Here is a 21,580-nt window from a genome sequence, read left to right as displayed (position 1 = left end):
TTAATAGAAGTATAGAAGTATGCTAGGTTGTTGGATAGAATGTTCCCTTCCTCCGGTGGCGTTTTTGTTCCAGCGAGCTTTTCCCTAAGATGACTATCTCCCCTTTGTTGATTTCGACCTCCTCTCTTCCTATTCCAATGTGTTCGGTTCCTTTCCTCAGCCTGAGGCCTCCTGCAGCCCCGCCACCAGAGCCTCCGTCTCCGCCGACCCCACCAAAACCACCGGACCACCAGACCCTCCTCCTCAGGTTTGCTTGCTCTCCGACTAATCTCTCTCTCAGCCGTCGTCGCTAGCCTCTTTTTCGTCTAAACCTATCCCCTATTTGCTCCGGCGACTCTCCACACCGTCGCTCTTCCTCTCCACACCATCACTCTTCCTCTCCACACCATCACTCTTCCTCTCCTCACCGCCGCTCTCCTCTCTTCACTGCTACTTCCTCAGATTTTTGTTCTGAAATCTTTGGTAGTGCTTGTGTCGAATCCTCATCTCCCATCTTTTGTGTCAACGGCCAGTGGCTCTCATGGCGTTTCCTTACGATGGCTTACTGCCGTGTGCAGTTCATGTTGTCAGTTCCGAAGTGAGCTCGTCTCATCAAGGTTTGCTTCTGACTTCTTGCTCCTATGCCTTCCATTTACTAAACTTAGTTGGCTTTCTAAATCTGAGATAGAGAAAGACTTAACTAGTTGTGTTGAATGGGATGGTGAGCCCTGTGACCCTTGTTGGAAAGTTGTCTTTGAGTTTGGTTTGCTCTTGGACTGCAATTTGACTCTCCTGGATCACCTCAATGATGACTCCATTTTACCTTGTATTGAGGTCTCTATTAGATTTGTTCTAATATTGTTTGTTACTAAGGGCTTTGTCCCGACCTTTAACATCGACATCTTTGTTTATGTCGATGTAATTTGGGAAGATTAGTCTCTGCTTAGAGCTAGTCTTCCTCATCTTGGCACCAATGACCTCTTTCTCTTCCCAAATGTCCCTCTTGCGAGTGGTTTGGATGATTAAGCTTCACTGGTTTTGCAAGGATCTTCCTCCCGGTTGTTAGCTTCCTCTGCTTTTAGTTGCGGAGCTTGTAACCCTTCGGGTTGCTCTGGATACAGTCTCTCATGGAGTCGTTGGGACTGTTATGTTTCGATCTCGCGTATCTTCCTTTATAAAACTGAATCTTGCATTTATCCCTGGTTTCTTTTCTTTTGGAGTTTTTGTAGGCACTTCTTAGTGCTTTGTTTCTTTGTATTTCCATTCTATTTGGACTGTAACTCCTCCTCTTTTGAGTGAGTTTGAGGCTTCATTTCAATGAATATTATTAGTTTGACCAAAAAAAAATGTATAGCTTTAAAAAACTGAAAACTCCGTATAAAATTTTTGATTTGTAATTCTAAAGAGTTATTATTTCCAATTAAAAATCCAGTGTTGGGGTGCATGTTAATTGAAGTTTTATATTAGAAAGAAAAGTAATAATTTTTCTCTCAAATTCATATCTAATTGAAATAAAAATAAGCTTTTCTAAAGAATTTTAGTAACTTTACGATGATTCAAGTCAATAAAAAAAAAATCAAACAAAAATGATAGAACTATCATAATTTTAAATTTTAATCATAAATTTAATTGGTCAATGGGCACGTGGGATAATTTCACATGAATATATAATTTATTTCTCAATTAATATAAATCAAGCATAATACAATCACACGTTTTTATTTTGTGAGCTGTGTCGCAATATTTTTGTCTTACTCCTAGATGAGCTTCAAACGTAAAAAAGATCAGTCCACTGAAATAGACTTAATTTTTTTCTGCTTCTTTCCTGGACTCCTCACAACGCTGAAAATCAGAAGATTTTTTTTTTTTTTTTTTTCAATTTTCTTCATTTTGATGTTCAATTCAAAGCTAATAATTGCATTTATATAACAACATTACGTTTTAAGTATTAATCTCAGAATACAGAATCTCTTGATATATGGTCAATTTAATCTCAAAAGATTTTTATTTCAAATTTCATATATCAAAAACTGACGTTATTTACGATTTGATGACTACATTGATTATACAAAATATCATTTAATCACTCAAAGTGTAGCTATTTGACTTTCTTGTTATTCTTCACTCTCTAATTATTCCTTTTTTTCGAAAGTCTCTCACAAGTCACAACCTCTCACTTGACTCGTGTCTAACGAAGCGTCTTTGATATTGTTGTAAACGTAAGTTTTCTCCACCGTCTCTATCTCCTCTTAGGAGAATGCAATGAAAAGTTTGATAAAGAAGGTATATTTGTATATACAATATTTTCACTAAATGTTAACCGAAGAACCGTTTATTGATTGAGTTGTTCACTTTGAATAAAGGAATAAAAGTTACGTCCATGGCAAATGGTGGTGGTGGCAGTGGCGACAACGGTAGTGGTGGAAATAAGGGAGCAGGAAATCGGATTGAGGAGTTGCAACCCCATCCGGTAAAAGAACAACTCCCAGAAATTCAATACTGCGTCAACAGTCCTCCTCCTTGGTGTATGTTTTGTTTTATTTGAATTTTGGTTATTATTTTACTTTTTATTTCTATTTTATATTCTAATTTGGATGTGTAAATGTAATACATTTAGTGTTTCCAGTTGAAGCGGTAGTGTTGGGTTTCCAGCATTATATGTTGATTCTTGGCATCACAGTTCTCATTCCAAGTCTATTAGTTCCACTCATGGGTGGTGGTGATGTAAGTGCATGATTTTCAAATAATTTTTTGATATTGGATTTTTTTTTAGCAAATTTAAAAATTATAACACATCTTTTCAACAATTATTAAAAAAATTACTAAATCTTTGTTATGTCAGTTCCTCTTGTCTTCCGACAAACCATGTTGTTAGGACTAGTGTTTTGTCCAAGAGGTCGAGAAATCTCTGGGTTTTTTATTCCTGGTTAGATTTAGACGTTAATGAATTGAATTCCCAGATTCCAATACCTTAGTGAGTTTTCAAATAATTTTGTAGATTTGATTTTGACAAAATTTGCAAATTTATGAACACACTATACAAAATTATTGAAAAAATCACACAAATGAAATTATCTGTTTTTCTAGATTTTAATTTTATCATAATGATTCTCAAAAATGTATTTTAGTATTTCACTCTTTTTTTTAAGAGTTGATAGTTAATTACCGATTTTTCTTTTGTCATACTCTTTCTTCAAGACAAACAAAAATCACGAGTTAAAACCGTGTGAAAGTTTATTGTTTTATTAACTTATCATAAATGTATGATTTTTCAATATTTCTGTTGTATATCGATGTAATCTTTTAGTGTGTGATTTCAATATTCCCGTCTCAAACTATTTTTTGACCCTAGGCAAAATAAATTTGCAGGTCTTTTGTACACAAAAAAAAAGTTTTGATTTTTTTGGACCCTTTTTCTTTAAGAGGTTGAGTTAAAAAAAATTTGGACCCTAGTTTTTTGCCTACCTTGCCACCCCCTAGAGACGGGCATGTCTTTCAAAATTATCGTTATTAAAAACACGAATAATATAAATTTCAAAATCTAGATATTTTAGTAAAGACAAGTGATTTTAAATCATTAAAAAGAAAATTTCTGTATATATTTTCAAGTTTCTATACATTTTGAACAAACAAATTTTCTATATATTTTTTTTGACATTTTCCAGGCAGAAAAGGCTAAAGTAATACAAACATTACTTTTTGTCTCTGGACTAACAACATTGTTCCAGACCTTTTTTGGAAGTCGATTGCCTGTGATAGCTGCAGCTTCTTATGCATATATCATACCAATTACTTCCATCATTTCTTCCACGCGGTTCACTAACTACACTGATCCTTTTGAAGTAAGTCTTAACACTAATATTATCATTAATTAATTTTACATTGTATGTTGTACTAATAAAAAAAAATTTGACAATAAAATAAATCAGAGATTTGTTAGAACGATGAGAAGCATACAAGGGGCTCTGATTATCACTGGATGTTTCCAAGTAGTTGTTTGTTTTCTAGGCATATGGAGAAATATTGTCAGGTAAATTTCATAACCTTATTTTGCATTACCAGGATTATGACTCTACCATTAAACTCGAATGTATTTTTGGTTTGTTCATTAGATTTCTAAGCCCACTCTCCATTGCTCCTTTGGCCGCATTTACCGGACTGGGACTCTACCATATCGGCTTCCCATTGGTATGTGTATATATATTATTATTAGCCATCTAAAGTGGTAATATTTATGTTATTGAATAGTTATACATTGTAATATATGTAAATTTTATGATGGAAAATTCTTTCGTTTTACAGTTAGCTAGATGTGTTGAAATAGGACTTCCTGGGTTGATCCTATTTGTTTTTATCACTCAGGTAAATGTCTAAGCCTTTTTCTTGTTATAAATCCATGCATACATAAACTAGTGTATACATTTTATAGATCATCTTAAAGAAGTAGTTTCCAGACGCGAGTTGAGTATATGGGTTGTGTTTACATTTTACGAGTGAATTTTCCTAAAACAATTAACTCTTTTTATTATTACAAAATTTATCGTTGCTAAGAATTTTGTTTTTGGCTTTGGCATTTACAATTAATAGATACTGTGTTCTATTTTTTTTTTTTTTGGTGCAGTACTTACCGCGTTGTATGAAGATGAAGAAAGGGGTTATGCTTTGGGATGGAAGCAGATGTGACCGCTAGGGGATGATGTTATGTATTCCTGTGGTATGGTTGTTTGCTCAACTACTTACATCGAGTGGTGTTTATGACCACAAACCTCACACTACTCAAACCAGTTGTCGTACAGATCGTACTGGTCTCATAACCAACACTCCTTGGTCAGTTGTACTATTTAAATTATAGTTTTTAGCTATTTTCCTATTTTGTTATCTAAATTTTATTTTTATGTTGATTTTTTTTTTTTAAATCTTTATGTTAACAATAGGATATACATACCATATCCGTTTCAATGGGGAAGCCCAACTTTCAACCTAACTGATTCGTTTGCGATGATGGCTGCGTCTTTGGTCACTCTATTTGAGGTCAAACTTTCTTCTTATATCTGAAATTGATATTAAATATCAAGGAAAATAATATATAATCCAACTTATATGTTTAAAATTAAGGAGTGATAAGTTTTATTCTAGTATTGTAGTCGACAGGTTTGTTCTACGCATCCGCAAGATATGGAAGTGCGACACCGATCCCACCATCAGTTGTTAGCCGTGGTACTGGCTGGCTGGTTAGTCTAGCATCAATTTAATCAAGTCACTTTTTAGTAAACATACTTTTTTTACCCTTTATTAACTATATATTTAATCATCTCCTGAACAATTTTGAATAAATATTTTGTAGGGAGTTGGAGTATTACTCAATGGCATGCTTGGAGGCATCACAGGGATCACAACATCATCGTAACCAAATTCATCCCTAACTTACATTTGTTCTTCTTATCATTATTATTATTTTTTTTTCATTTTTTTTTGTTCTAGTATGTATGGGTTATTGAGTGTAACTTCATGTCCATAGAAAATGTTGGACTTTTGGCGATGACTAAGATTGGGAGTCGCAGAGTGATACAAATATCAGCTACCTTCATGCTTTTTTTCTCCATCTTTGGTAATTTTTGCTATAACCAAAATTTGCATATTATAATTTATAATAAACTAATATGACCTTTTTGCATATTTTTTACTGGTTTTGTAACTTATTTATTTTGATCAAAATGCAGGAAAGTTTGGAGCTTTTTTCGCGTCCATACCATTACCAATCATGGCATCTCTTTACTGCATCGTCTTGTGTTTTGTGTGTATGTCTTTTCATCACATCACACTTGTAGTTTTTATCATGTTTCAGATTCCTTTTTTTAATTCATATATGCTGTTATTTATTACTAAAAAAAAAAAAAAAAAATTCAATTGATTGCAGGTTCTGCGGGACTTAGCTTTCTACAATTCTGCAACCTCAATAGCTTCAATACCAAATTCATTTTGGGATTTTCTTTTTTCATGGCTATTTCAGTCCCTCAATATTTCAGAGAATATTACAATGGAGGTTGGCGGTCTGACCATCGCTCGAATTGGGTAAGTACATCATCTTCTTATAAAATTTAAGACACATTTTTAAACTCACAAATGCTTTCTTTGTAACTTTATCACAATGGGAATTTTTTTTATGTGAATACAAAACAGTTGGAAGATGTGATAAGAGTGATATTCATGTCGCATATAACAGTTGCAGCAATTATAGCGATAGTACTTGACTGCACATTGTCTCGTGAGACTGATGAAGCCAAGAAAGATTGCGGGTTGAAGTGGTGGGAAAAGTACCGACTATACAATCTGGATGTGCGAAACGATGAGTTTTATGGTCTGCCTTGCAGCCTCAACAAATTCTTCCCTTCTCATTAAAACTTTCACAAAATATTTTCTTCTATGCTTTTGCCTTTTTGAATGTTTTCTTTCTTCTTTTTTTTTTTTTCAACTCTTTCTTCTTTCTTTATTACTTAGAACTTTAGAGTGTGTTATATTCAATTTTTTTTCTGAACTTTACTAGTTTGTTCGATTATTACTAAATTTTTTTTAGTAATGATCATTATTAGCTTACAACACAAGCTAAGTAATGATCATTTAAAACTGAAGCAACCATTGAATGAGTTCTTCTATAATGAGAGAATGGGAGCTACAAGAAGATGCGATGGATGTGAGAGAAAGTAAACAATAGGCTTTACTAAGTCTATGGTAGTCGTCTTAAAAGGATAGTTCATGCCATAGGCTTTTATTATTAAAAAAAAACAATGAAGACTAAAAGTACTTTAAATCAAAGTTCACTATCTCGATAACAAGCATCATACAATCACTCGTTCTTTATTTTGTGAGCTGTGTCGCAATTTTTTGGTCTTCCCAAACCTCAGGACCAGTTGTATCATAGTGAACGTACACCAATGTTCCAACCATCATATATTCATGTGATATGCAATTTATATATATATATATATATATAAATATTTATATTTATTTATATATATATATATATAATCATTATACTTCTAATTTTCTGTAACTCTAAAGAACCTGAGTTGTTGGGGTTTGCTGGATTGTTAAACAGTTGCAACATAAAAGTAATGGGAGTGGTCTCACGGATTTGATTAGCTTTCTTAACAGCTCCACCCATTCCTTTGGTTGGATCAGTAAGGATAAGCTCTGCAGTCTGCACTAAAGGATCTCATCGTCACTCTCCTTTCCAAGCTTGTGTAAGAAGGCATTGTTATTATAATCTTGTATCCTTTCATTGCAGCCATGAAAGCCAAACTTATTCCATGTTTCCTGAAGTTGGCTCTATCAATGTTGTATGAGAATCCCTGTGATGCCAATATCAAAAAACACCAGACTACTCAAACCAGTTGTCGTACAGATCGTACTGGTCTCATAACCAACACTCCTTGGTCAGTTCATCTATTTAAATTGTAGTTTTTGGTGACTTCCCTACTTTGTTATTCAAATTTTTATCTTTATGTTTTTTAATTTTTTTTTATCTTTATGTTAATAATAGGATATACATACCATATCCGTTTCAATGGGGAAGCCCAACTTTCAACGTAACTGATTCGTTTGCGATGATGGCTGCGTCTGCGGTCACTCTGTTTTACAATGAATGTCATTTTAGAATTTATTTTTTTGTTTCACAAAAAGTGTAATTTTATATTTCGGATGCATTATTTGATATTTTAATAAATATTTTATATTAGATTTCCTAATTTTACCTTTAATCTACGATTAAATTAACTCATTAAATATTTATTAAATAATGACATTTATGTATATTTTAATGTTTTCTTAATTTGTGTGAAATATATCAAAATGACACTTTTTGTAAAACAGAAAGAGTATGAAATTGATATTAAATACCAAGAAAAATAATATATAATCAGCTTATATGTTCAAAATTATGGAGTGATAAGTTTTATACTAGTATTGTAGTCGACTGGTTTGTTCTACGCATCCGCAAGATACGGAAGCGCGACACTGATCCCACCATGAGTTGTTAGCCGTGGTACTTGCTGGCTGGTTAGTCTAGCATCAATTTAATCAAGTCACTTTTTAGTAAACATACTTTTTTTACTATTTATTAACTATACTAGATTAGACCCGCGCCATGCCGCAGGATATTTTTAATACATTTTAAATATATTTGATGTTAAATATATGATTTTTAATTTTATGAAATTATATTAATCATAAAAATTATGATTTACACAATGAAAAATATAGAAATGTATTGAAAAAAAACTGCAATGGTTTGTAACTTCATAGTATTTGTTATGCGTTTACATTTTAAGTCGGATAAATTTAATTGTATAATTGGCTTAACGAAAATTCAAACACTGTAATCATCACCGTAGAAGAAATCACATCTACATTCGTAGTAAATGCATGCAATAAGATAGACATATGATAATTTTTGTTTGATAATATGTAAAGTTTATGTATGTTGCTCCAAAAATCCAATAACTAATGTTTATCCTCCACACAGGCTTGAGAGATTAACGTAGCTCATTCTTAGAATGAACTGTAAATTAAGCAATTGTATGGTTTTTTTCTTTCTTTTTGGTCGAGAAGCAATTGTATGGTTTGTTCTCAAATTTAGAATATCAAAGCGTTGACAAAAATAAACAAAAGAAATGAATAACTTAACTAATCATAACTTGTTAATATCACAAATGAATATTATTAACTAATGATAAACATGATGTGGAACATAGAAGGATTTTTACTGAACATGAAATGCTTAACTGTATTATTTAAATTTAACTGGCTATCTATTTTAAGATTTTATAAGTTATAAAGGAAATGATAAATGTTAAATGGTATTTGTTTTTAGATTTTACTTGTTGATTAACTTGTTAAATGAGTCATTAGCATGCAGGCTTTGATAACATTGACTTTGTTTGCATTTTTTATTGAATAAGTGACTTCTTGTGAGTTACATGTTTTTTTAAAATCTATTTTAGCAACTTCGATGTATTTTAGTGATTGTGCTACATACTATTGGTAGATGAGCTAAAACAAATTGTGTAGGTAATGTAATAATGTAAAAAAACATAATTGCGATTAAGAAAAAATTTCTTTGTTTTCCATGTACAGTTGTCTTTGCGATTAAGAATACTGCAATTGAAACAGAGGTTTTGATGTTAATCAAAACCGTTAGTGGTGCCATTACGAAGATCAATCTTGTACCACTAACAAGCCTGCAACAAAAAAACTTAAGCATACACAGGGCTATAAGGTCATGTCCAACGGTGGTGCTAAAAAAAGTGTTAAGGATTGTATTGATTAAAACAGTTTATTTTTAATTATATCAGCTAAAATTTTGTTGTGATCGTAGCTTAATTTAGCTTTTTTTTTTGATCAAGTGTCTGTGATTGTTTTTTTTCCTTCTTCGCTTCCTTCTGTTCTCTCTCCACTTCTCCAAGCTGATCAATCTTTGTCCATCGTCATCACCAATTCCTGCTCCGACGATCACTCAAAAACTTCGGTGACGACGTTCGTAGATTGTCCGAGGAAGACCATAGCGACGCCTTATGCTGCGGTGGCTGGAATTGCTCCGCCCAAATCCTCCATGGCACCACCACCTCCTCCTCCTGCTGCGGCGGCAGAGGGAAAAGCTACCACGACCACCAATTTGCCTACTTTATTGCCTGATTCAATCTGCAATATTGAAGAATATGATTGAGAGTCTCTGTTCATACCTTCCGTGTTGGTTACCCTGTGAACACTGATTCTCTTGATGCACTATACGAGAAGGTGGGATTGAACTGAATGAAACATAGACGCACATTGTTATGTATGAAGCAAATGCTTAAATCATTGCTCAACATCCTGTGGTGAATGCAAGCTGCAAAGATGGGAAGAGTTTTAGTTACAATAGTAACATTAACATTGCTGTGTTTGTTGTTGTTAATGGTGACTTGATTACGCCTGTTCTACAAGATGTAGATAAGGTAACCAAATGTAATGTAGTTCTTGGAAGAAAGTAGCTAGGTTGTGATTGAACAGAGGTACAGTCTTAGGCTGGTTTGTTTGAATTGTGCGAGAGTCATGTTGGGTTTTTTTTGTTGAATTTTCATGGCGATGTGCAATCTGTACATATGATAATGATGAGCATATGTTTGTGTGTGATATTTGCAGTGTTCTTCGCCATCCTGAGGCCAAAAATCAAAGTATCAATAAAAATACAGGTACAATATGTGTTAGTGAGACTTTGGATTTATACAATCTCTCTTTGCATCTGCATAAGATACATAAATATCATGTGTTGGTGATTATAGTCTTGTGTATGGATCAGTTTGCTGAGTATTTGGTTTGCATGCATTTTGTAATTTATGCAGAGACTTTGAAGTTGCATGTTTTTGAACAGGTGTTAAAAGGTTCTTCAGTGCTGCTCTTATTCAGATTCTCAAACCAAGGTGGAGTTTTGTATGTTCAAACCAAGGTGGAGTTTTGTGTCCTCTTTGTGGTGAAACAAGAACCTTATAGCCAAAGGGTTTTTACCGTGACGTTACTCTAAAACGTGTAAATTTTTGTTTGGAATCAAACAGAGGATTGATTTTCAAGGTATTATCTATCTGAATGTGTGTGCTCTTTGGCTTTGATCATCTTTTTCTCAGGTGGAGATTTGTGAAGATGAGTAAGAAAATGGTGACAAGATAAAATCAAAGACTAACTCTGGTTATTCTTGAAAAACCCCAAAATTAGGATCAAACATTGCAGGCATACAAGTGCTGAACCTTGGGACCATCAGAATCACCACACTAAAGAGAGGGTGAGATATGGATATTGGAAATAGAAGAAATCAATTTTAACATTGAGACAATGATGTGTCCATGTAGGCAAACAAAAAACTGATGTGTATTAATGTTATAATTTTATTGGTTATATATTTTAACTTATGTGTCAACTTCTCCTTCAACTAAATAGTTGAGGTGTCTTGCTCTGGTGAGAAACATTCTAGTTTTATTGTATTGATCTTTAATCATCTCATGAATATTTGAATAAATATTTTTTAGGGAGTTGGAGGATTACTCAATGGCATGCTTGGAGGCATCTCAGGGATCACAATCTCTACATGTTTCATCATATCGAAGCTTTTCCAAATCGCTTTGTTGTTTGCACTAAACTTGGAACAAAAGAGGATAAGACATGAAAAGGAGATATCTACGAGTTGCTCAGACGATGATGAGGAGATATCTACGAGTTGCTCAGACATATTTGCACTAAAATCGCTTTGTTCTGGAAGTCGTCATAAGCATATCGACCCAACGGTTTTGTGAAGATATCTACGAGTTGTTTAGACGATGAACATGATGAGGAGATATAATACCTTTTTGTATCTCATCACGAATGGCATGACAATCATTGTTTTGTACGTTGATGAACGACTGGATTTGTACTGATGTATATGGCTGATCATGAGAGACACCTAATGATTGCAAAACATTCTTGATCCAGAGAAGTTCTTCCCGGATATGAGACATTGCTCGATATTCATCTCCCTCCAAAGATTTACTGACGGTGTCCTATTTCTTTAATTTTTCTACCACGAGATACGAGTTGCCCCAACTGAACAAAGTAGCCGGTGACAGATCGTCGAGTAATAGGACATCGCGAGTAGTCTGAGTCACACTAGCCATTGATATGAAAATCATTCACAGAACTCAAAAGAATACCATGACCAACAATGCTTTTGAGATAGCGAACAACATGAAGAGCGACCTCCCAATGATCTCCATGAGGTGCTTTCATAAATTGTGCCAAAGTATGAACAGAAAATGCCAAATAAATGATGTGACAAATCAGACGTCGATATGGTGTTAGATCAGGTAGTATAGTAGAGGTAGAGAGAGCCAGCGGGTGATCTTGCTCCAATGGAAATGAAGCTGATTTAACAGCCAATAGCCCATTTTCTGTGAGAATATCACGCGTATACTTGCGTTGACTGAGGTAGAACCCGCTTCTGTTTCGAGAGTTTTCAAGCCAAGAAAATATCTCAATGTGCCGAGATCTTTCTTCTTGAAGCATGAAGATAGGTAAGACTTGAATAGCTCCAAGGCTCTGTTTTTGTTGATAGTAAGAATCATGTCATCAACATAGATGAGCAGTCTCATTTTCAAATTCCATTTCTATCAACCGTGAGTAAGGAATAATCACCATGATTTTGATGATACCCATAGTCACATAGAGTCAGTGAGAGCTTCGAAAATCAACATCTTGGTGCCTCCCAACCAAAAACTTGAGCAGGCGGATGTCCCATGTGATGATGCCACAACTCATATGATTTCTCCTCAAGAGTCTGGATCGCTGCAACAAACTCTGTCCTGTGAAAGTAGAAGGTTCTGAAATCTCTTTTACCCACACCGAGTACCATCCTTGAAATGCGGTTTTGTATAACAAAAAAGTGATCAGCTAGTTGTGTAAGTGTATGTGGGCAAGCTCAAGTTGAAGATGAAGTTCAGGAAGCTGTACAAAATATGTCTGCACAAGCTTCTGTCTCGGCACAGGCGTCTGATGTATGCACAAGCGTCTGTCTGATAAAAGAGCATCAGAGGCTTGTTGATTTTGTTTGTATGTCTTGGTTTTGAAGATTTATGAAGATATACTTAAGGCACGTTTTGGGATATTACTTGGAGGTAAAGCACGAAGAAAAAGGAAGCTTGAAGATATTTAGAAAATTTAATAGAAAAAGGAAATATTCGTTTAACAAAGAATAAAGTTAAATGGAATATTTCCTCTTGATTTTAGGAAAGTTGTTAGTCTTGGGAGAGGCGCGAAATCCCTTAAATATAGAGGGTCTAGGACTTAGAAACTTATCTCTTCAGAACGTGAAAAAGAGAGGAAAAACCTTGTAAGCCTTTTGGCATCTTTGGGGGAAAAGGGTGAGGGTTTTTGTTTCTAAGTGAGAGTCCTGGGTGTATCAATGTTGTTGATCTTAGGGATCTCTTAGGGGGTTGGGAATAGATTGGGAACAAGCTAAGAAAAGATCTTAGGTTTGTGTAAGTCCAATATTAAGCATTAACTGTAATTGTGCTCAAGAAGTATTACCAACAAAGTTTGAGGACGTAGGCATTTGCTGAACCTCGTTAATAATTGTGTGTCTCTTGTCTCTTCTACACTAACAAGTTGAACCACACAACAATTCTCATCCATTAGCTGTCCTACTGCAATAAGATCAATAGTTAGCTCTTCAACGAAATATACTGATTTCAAAACCAGATAAGACCTCAAAACAACGGTGCCTTCTTTCATGGAAACCCTTTCTCTACCATCAACTAAGATACACAACTACTGGATGCATATCTCTAACACTTTTCAGGAGCTCAAAGTTGCCTGCTAAGTGATAAGACTCACCTTTACCCAAAATCCAAGAAGAATCAGAGGACTTACCCGATCGTTTTTCATTGCTCGTGCTTGCTCCTCCATTCAAGAGATTCATCAACATGTGTCACTGAGTATCGTTAAGACCACTCACGCCATTGCGATCTGCATCCGTGAATGTGTACTTTACTTGTTTTTGGTATGGTGTAGGAGGAACGTGAACAACATTGGCATTATTAACATTACGCCTACGACCTAAAGATGCACCTCCTCTACCAAGACTAGACACAGTCTTGCTTTGTGGTCGGTGCCCCACCATTTGGGACAGTAAAAAAACTGTCATAAGCATGACTAGAGCGTTGGCAATGCTTACAAATAGTGGTAATGTCATAAGCATTGTTGCGATTAGGACTTACATGAGGCTTGACTTTCACCGCATGAGCTGTAAACTCCGGCGTAGCTTCTTTGAGACAAACGATGGTTTTGAGATCTTCTTCTTGGCGAACAACATTGTACACCTCCTCCAAGGGATGAAGAGGTGTACGAGAGATCAAAGTAGACCGCACAATATGATAAATATCATCAAGACCAAAAGAAGTTCATGAACTTTTTCACATTCACGATCCTGTTCCTGAAGAGTCCCTAGATCACACTCACATTTCCCACAATTGAAATCACGCAATGGGTGGTAGTAAACCATAAATAGAGTTTCTTAACCGACATACTTTTTTCTCATCTTTCGGATAAAAACCAGTAGGAGGTTTCATATACACATCTTCAGTGAGAACATTGTGAAGAAAGGTGTTATGTCCAACAGACCAAGCATTCCCAGCAGCAACTTTAAGAAATAGACGTACAACTCCCATTTTTGAAACCAAAGCGAAAGTATCACCATGATCTTCATCTTCAATCTGCTTATTACCAACAGCCACCAACCGGACTTTGTAACATTCAATTGTGCCATCAGAATTGTACTTGATTTTGTAGATCCACTTGCTACGAATAGTCTGTTTTACCAGTCGTAAATCCTCGAGCATCTAAGTGGCATTTTCTTCAAGAACACTAACTACAGAGCCCGTAGCAGTCCTCTAACACTTATTTGAAAACTCTGTTTTTAAAGACTTTGGTTCAAAATTGGTAGTGACTACTACATGATATGCTCGATGTGTCTCTGAAAAACGAGTACAAGAGACATAATTTGCGATTGGGTAGAGTGGTGTACAAGATTTTGTTAACAACTTGATTTTTGTCGTGTTAAAAATGTAATCTTTAAGCTTAATTGAAGGTTGCTTCACTCTCTGTCCTCGACCAACCTCCTCTGGTGATGGTGGAAGAGCAAACGGTAAAGACTGAGGTGAGACAAATAGAGACAAAATCGGAGATGACAACGAGAGGGATGACGAGGAAGAATCGTAGTTGGAATAGTGAGATTCAGATGAGATAGCCGGTGAAACGGAGGGAACAGTGGGTGTTGACGGAGACAAGTAGGAATCTATTGTCTGTGAGGACGATAAAGGCTTGTTGTCAAGTAGTGGTCTTAATGGAGGTGATGGATCTAGTGGGCTTGGAGATGGTATATTGTCGTTAGTGGAATTGTCCTCGATATATGTTATTGGACTCAAACCAAATGAAACCTATAAAACTTCATCTTCTTCGTGAGTAATTGTTAGAGAAAAATGTGAATGAGAATTGTGCAAATGGAAACTAATCTTCATAGAAAACGACATTACGAGAGATAAAAAAATTCTTCATTCTCCATAGTTTGGAGTGAATTAACTCAAAAACTCTTGTAGTTTTGTTAATACTAGATGAAAATGGAGCTCGTGTTTGCTTAGCGCAAAGACAAACATCGCACGCCTTTATTCAAAATATTGGAAGGACCAAAAACAGAAAAAAGTTTAAGAGAACGAAAAACTTGAGCAGGCGGATGTCCCATGTGATGATGCCACAACTCATATGATTTCTCCTCAAGAGTCTGGATCGCTGCAACAAACTCTGTCCTGCGAAAGTAGAAGGTTCTGAAATCTCTCTTACCCACACCAAGTACCATCCTTGAAATGCGGTTCTGGATAACAAAAAAGTGATCAGCTAGTTGTGTAAGTGTATGTGGGCAAGCTCAAGTTGAAGATGAAGTTCAGGAAGCTGTACAAAATATGGGTGCACAAGCTTCTGTCTCGGCACAGGCGTCTGATGTATGCACAAGCGCCTGTCTGATAAAAGAGCATCAAAGACCTGTTGATTTTGTTTGTATGTCTTGGTTTTGAAGATTTATGAAGATATACTTAAGGAACGTTTTGGGATATTACTTGGAGGTAAAGCACGAAGAAAAAGGAAGCTTGAAGATATTTAGAAAATTTAATGGAAAAAAGAAATATTCGTTTACCAAAGGATAAATTTAAATGAAATATTTCTTCTTGATTTTAGGAAAGTTGTTAGCCTTGGGAGAGGCACAAAATCCCTTAAATATAGAGGGTCTAGGACTTAAAAACTTATCTCTTTAGAACGTGAAAAAGAGAGGAAAAACCTTGTAAGCCTTTTGGCCTCTTTGGGGGAAAAGGGTGAGGGTTTTTGTTTCTAAGTGAGAGTCCTGGGTGTAGATCAGTGTTGTTGATCTTAGGGATCTCTTAGTGGGTTGGGAATAGATTGGGAACAAGCTAAGAAAATATCTTAGGTTTGTGTAAGTCCAATATTGAGCACTAACTGTAACTGTGCTCAAGAAGTATTACCAACAAAGTTTGAGGACGTAAGCATTTGCTGAACCTCGTTAAAAATTGTGTGTCTCTTGTCTCTTCTACACTAACAAGTGGTATCAGAGCGGGCATCTGTACAGAGTCTGACTCAACAAACGGGTGAAGATCTTGAGAAGAAGAACATGGAGGCACAATCGATGTTATTCATGGCAAAAGACTTATTGGTGTTAGATCTAGATTATTATGGGATGTGGAAGGTGTGTATGATGCATAGAATTAAAGGAATTCATGAAGATGCATGGACAGCAGTCGAACTTGGATGAGAGTCGCCAAAACAGACTGCTGTTGATTCTGACGGAAATCAGGTGGTTGTTCCAAAACCCAACACAGAGTGGTCAAAATCTGACAAAGCTTTGTCCAGATTGAATTCTCTGGCACTTTCAGCAATATTTGGTGGCGTTCGCAAGGATCAGTTCTCATTGATTCAAGGTTGTACATTTGCTAAAGAGGCTTGGGAGATTCTGCAAACTATCTTTGAAGGTACAATAAGTGTGAAACGCACAAGGTTAGATATTCTTGCTTCTGAGTTTGAGAACCTAAGGATGTATGAGTTCGAGAACATTACTGCTTTTAGTGGTAGAATTTATGCTATTGCGAATGAAGCTAGAGCTCTTGGAAAGAATTACAAAAACAGGAAGTTGGTCAAGAAACTGTGGAGGGGTTTAGCTCATAGATATCATCCTGTGAAAATTGTGATGGATGTTGCTCTTGATATAGACAATATGTCTTTTCAGGAGGTAACAAGTAGATTGCTAAACTATGAGTTGCAATACTTATCGTCTGATGTAGGTAAGAACACACAAGGAATTGCAATACTTATCGTCTGATGTAGGTAAGAACACACAAGGAATTGATGTTTTCTCAGTCTGTGATAGTGAAGAGAACACAATGGCTAGTAAAACAGGAGAACTTAAGAGTTTGTGGTGCATAAAGGACGCAAGAGTTTGAAGATTATAGGAGAACAGAAAAGGAATAAGGTTCAGTGTCATGGTTGTCAGGGCTGTGGTCATTTTAAATCAGATTGTCCTTCAGTGAGGAAGAAAGGGTTCAAGAGTCTGCATTCGCCAAAAAGGAATAAAAACACACAAAAGCCTCAAACATACAAGTCAAAGTTTGTTGCACTTTGTTGCTCAACGAAACTTGCTGTTGATAAGTTGGAACTGAAGTCTGATAATGGAACAATTTGTTGTACGGATCAGGACTCTGAGCCAGCAGAAGAAGAACTTAAATTGTTGCTGAATAATCAAATCAACACTCTAAGGAAAGATCTAATACAAAGGGAGAAGGAAAATCAGAGGCTTGTCATAGAGAAGAATAATTTGTTAAGCAAAATTTCAAATCTGGAAGAAGATCTAGCTCTGGAGAAAGTAAAGTCTTATGATTTAGAAAAACGTTTAGAAGATCAGTTAAGAAGCATCAAGATGTTGAGCAGAGGAACAAAGGATCTTGACAAGATTCTGACAACTGGTAGAACATGTAATGTCAGATGGGGTTTGGGTTACCATGGAAGTGATTCTGGTGCAACTACTCAGTTTGTTAAAGGAGAAACCTTGGCTTCAAAAGTTGTAGATTCAAGTATCTGTATATCTCCGTCAAAGGTCCGAAACGTGTCTGTCAGCAAGGAGACCAGTGACAACCGGCTGAAATCTTGGCAGGCGTCTGTGTTACAAGTTCTTGAAGAGGGTAACAAAAGTCATGAGAAAGAAGAAATTTTACAAAGAGGGTCAAATATTCAATCAAGTTTGGATAAAGAAGCATGTTTATATTGTCCTGAAGACTACACAAAGCATGCATCAAGGGACATACGTTTGTATTCTGACAGTGGCTACTCAAGGAATCAAAGAGGTGTTCAAAGCAAGAGACGACATCTAAGACATGTGCATGAGAAACTCCAAGATTCAGGCCAATGGAGAAAACGTTGGAGACCGAGATGTTGAGCCAAAGGATGTCGTCTCACAGACCAGATAATAAGAAGAAAGACAATTGTCTTTATGACGACTGATCAAAGTCTTGTGCTGATGGTTGATATTTCAGGATGCTTTGTCAAGGTAAACTTGAGCTCTTAATGTTTTTTTAATGAGTTTTACCACTCAAGCAGGGGGAGATGGTGTAAGAAGAATATGATTCTTGTTTATGGGGGAGTTTTCAAGATGCTGTTTGATTATGGGGGAGTCTTCAAGAGGTTGTGTTATGGATTTCCAAGAATCATGAAGTGTTGTGCTTGAGTTATAAAACTCATTAAAAAAGGGGGAGAATGTAAGTGTATGTAGGCAAGCTCAAGTTGAAGATGAAGTTCAAGAAGCTATACAAAATATGTCTGCACAAGCTTCTGTCTCGGCACAGGCGTCTGATGTATGCACAAGCGTCTGTCTGATAAAAGAGCATCAGAGGCCTGTTGATTTTGTTTGTATGTTTTGGTTTTGAAGATTTATGAAGATATAGTTAAGGCACGTTTTGGGATATTACTTGGAGGTAAAGCATGACGAAAAAAGAAGCTTGAAGATATTTAGAAGATTTAATGGAAAAAGAAAATATTCATTTACCAAAGGATAAAGTTAAATGGAATATTTCCTCTTGATTTTAGGAAAGCTGTTAGCTTTGGGAGAGGCACGAAATCCCTTAAATATAGAGGGTCTAGGACTTAGAAACTTATCTCTTTAGAACGTGAAAAAGAGAGGAAAAACCTTGTAAGCCTTTTGGCATCTTTGGGGGAAAAGAGTGAGGGTTTTTGTTTCTAAGTAAGAGTCATCGGTGTAGATCAGTGTTGTTGATCTTAGAAATCTCTTGGTGGGTTGGGAATAGATTGGGAACAAGCTAAGAAAAAATCTTAGGTTTGTGTAAGTCCAATATTAAACACTAACTGTAATTATAGTCAAGAAGTATTACCAACAAAGTTTGAAGATGTAAGCATTTACTGAACCTCGTTAAAAGTTGTGTGTTTCTTGTCTCTTTTACACTAACAGGGGTTTGCAAATTTTGAATAGTTGTTTGTTATTATTTATCCCAATTGTATTCTAAAATAAAATTGTTTTCCTGCCTCTAGTTATATAATTTGGTCGTGAGCGTACATAGTCAATACACCTATAAATGAATCACGTAACACGCGTATGCTCTCTTGCCCCGATAGATTTTAATGTCATTTTTAGTAGCACCATTTTATTTACCAAAATTGACACCTAATAATTAAAGAAAAACTGATATTTGCAAGAACGCAAGTTTTGTCTAGAAGTTCACACTGATGCTCGAACACGTAAGTCAAATTTTCTTGTTTTCCGTCAATGTTTCATTAAATAAACATATAAAAACACACACCTAATTGATTAATTTTTTTAGTGAACATGCCCTACGTGTGAGTATTGTATAAAACAAACTCCAAATGGGGGACAAGAGTTTGAGTTTTAAAGTTCATCTCTCTTTCATTTTTCTCTCTCTCTTTCTCTCAAAGAAGACTCAGAAAACAACTCTCAAGAAGATGATGAAGACGAAGAAAAGGCATGAAAGAGCACTTACATGTACGTACACAATCGCATACATATACACACAGAGTCCACCCTGTATATACTCTCTTACTGATAATGAATACGAGGAGATGCATTAGCGGCTACTTCGGTGTTTCGCCGGGAAAATAAAGGTTACCTTGATGAGTCGTCGGCGTACATGGGAAGGCCAGGCATTTTTTATTTATTTATTACTCTCTATATGTATATTTTTTTTTGGTTAAAATAAGAACAATATTTGCGTACATTTTATAATAATTGCATTTTTCATATTAGCCGTTGAAATCTATACTGAATCTATACTAATTTCCCGAAATTAAAAATAAAAAGAAAGAGATGCTTTTAAAGGTCAATACGTAACTTTTTCAGTAGAAAAAGTCATAGTTTGATCGAATTTTAGTAATTGTTGTTTAGATTATATTGTAAAGAAACCCGTAATAAGAAGGATTAAGGAACCATCTTCATTCCCACTTGACAGTGTTTTTTTTGTTTTTATCATCTAAATTATAATCCTAGTTGCTTTTGTTATGTGAATAAAAAGACTATATATAATACTATTACTAAATTTTCTGAAAATAATATATTTATGTTTATTATAAAGTCGTTGTTTCTTATGTGATTGGTTGGTTCAACGTCAAATCAATAGGCAAATTATAACATATGTCATCCTAGTTCATTTAAAACTAGAAAAATTATAGTAGTTTCGTAGCAGTTACGTAGCTTCCCTTGTTTCGAGCATTCACGCTATCTATATCAATAAACAATACATAATAATTGTACGTGTATTTTATTAGAAAAAAACATTATATTGACAAATGTTCAGGTTCTGAAACGTGATATAACAAATATGTAGGTAAAATGGAAAGTATTACTAGAAATGTGTGTTTATATCAAAAACAAAAACTCAATTGTGTCTTAAACTCAAAAAAATCTTTTAATCAACTAACTGTAACTAGGTAAAGGTCTATATCCTGAATTCCAAAAACAAAGCTAAGATACGATTAGTTGATGATGTTATGTCTAATACAAGTAGGATTATAGAGTAGGATTATACAATAGTCTTTGACAAAAAAAACAAAAAATAAAACATACTAAAGAGTAGTTTATCTATTTCTAAATCCACCAATTGCAGGTTTGTAGTTATTTTACAATACCAACGAGAAGAAAAAAATTAACTATATATTTTTAGGCTGATGCTGAATTATTGGGAGGAGAGGAGACAATAAGAGAAGGAATGGTAGAGAGGGAAATTGCCGGCAATTATCAAAACAAGACGGCACGCATTGCGCCCGAGGGGCTCTTCATTGTTGACTTCACTCTAGCTCATTTTGTTTTTTTTTTCTTTTTTTGCACGCAAATACATTATCTTTAGCGATCAAGAGATTTATGTATAAACCGTTTGCCCAAAAAAAAAAAGAGACTTATGTATAGGATGATTACAAAAGATCGGAAACACTGGAAACAAAGCCCACATATTTCAACTAAACTAAGTTGAGAATCTCGAGAGGTATAGCCCGATTAAACGAAGAAAAACATAAATTGTTACGTACAAACAAATACATAAATTGACTAATCGCGGGTTCAACTCTTCTTTTCCTCGCTTGATGATGTAGATAGAATTTAGAAATTTCGAAATTTGTGCTTCCTTAGGATGGCACGACCGATCCTTCAAAATAGAAGCCATGATCGACGAAAATGCTTTGGGGTGGATAGTTCAAGATCCTTCAAAAACATGCCTTAAATTCTTTTTAAAAATTCAAGATTTTGTTATCCTTTTCTAATAATTTACCATAAGTATTTTAAAAAAAGAAAATAAACCTCGAGACACCGACAGTAAGGCTACTTTTGTTTCAAATACCACATTTTTTCCTAAATGCATCACAGATGAGATCATTAGAAATATTTCTGAAAATTTAGGAAACTTGTATGAGTTTTTAAAAATAAATAACGTTTGTTTGGTAAACAGAGTTATTTTTAGTATTTTGCGGTATTTTT

General features: G+C 35.1%; 2 long non-coding RNA genes and 1 pseudogene across 3 annotated transcripts; 2 read left to right on the top strand and 1 right to left on the bottom strand.

Moving 5' to 3' along the window:
- The first annotated feature begins 2,359 nt into the window (after positions 1 to 2,359).
- Positions 2,360 to 6,529, top strand: LOC104709510 (putative nucleobase-ascorbate transporter 10; annotated as a pseudogene). The gene is made up of 14 exons (XR_015596247.1): positions 2,360 to 2,504; positions 2,606 to 2,703; positions 3,645 to 3,821; positions 3,909 to 4,009; positions 4,092 to 4,167; positions 4,282 to 4,341; positions 4,601 to 4,806; positions 4,914 to 5,010; positions 5,124 to 5,210; positions 5,324 to 5,382; positions 5,496 to 5,587; positions 5,700 to 5,777; positions 5,897 to 6,051; positions 6,160 to 6,529. The product of XR_015596247.1 is annotated as a putative nucleobase-ascorbate transporter 10 (transcript).
- A 2,741-nt stretch (positions 6,530 to 9,270) lies between these two features.
- On the bottom strand, positions 9,271 to 19,807 carry LOC147950030 (uncharacterized). The gene is made up of 2 exons (XR_015562848.1): positions 19,599 to 19,807; positions 9,271 to 9,862 (listed from the first exon to the last, which is right to left on the bottom strand). It is a non-coding gene; the product is annotated as an uncharacterized LOC147950030 (long non-coding RNA).
- On the top strand, positions 19,206 to 19,857 carry LOC147950029 (uncharacterized). Its single transcript, XR_015562854.1, has 2 exons — positions 19,206 to 19,338; positions 19,422 to 19,857. It is a non-coding gene; the product is annotated as an uncharacterized LOC147950029 (long non-coding RNA).
- The last annotated feature ends 1,723 nt before the right edge of the window (positions 19,858 to 21,580 follow it).

The sequence above is a fragment of the Camelina sativa genome, chromosome 1, assembly GCF_030686135.1.
Source record: "Camelina sativa cultivar CO46 ecotype springtype chromosome 1, ASM3068613v1".
Taxonomy (NCBI): domain Eukaryota; kingdom Viridiplantae; phylum Streptophyta; class Magnoliopsida; order Brassicales; family Brassicaceae; genus Camelina; species Camelina sativa.
The sequence above is the reverse complement of the archived record's forward strand: the minus strand, read 5'-3'. Positions and strand labels throughout refer to the sequence as shown.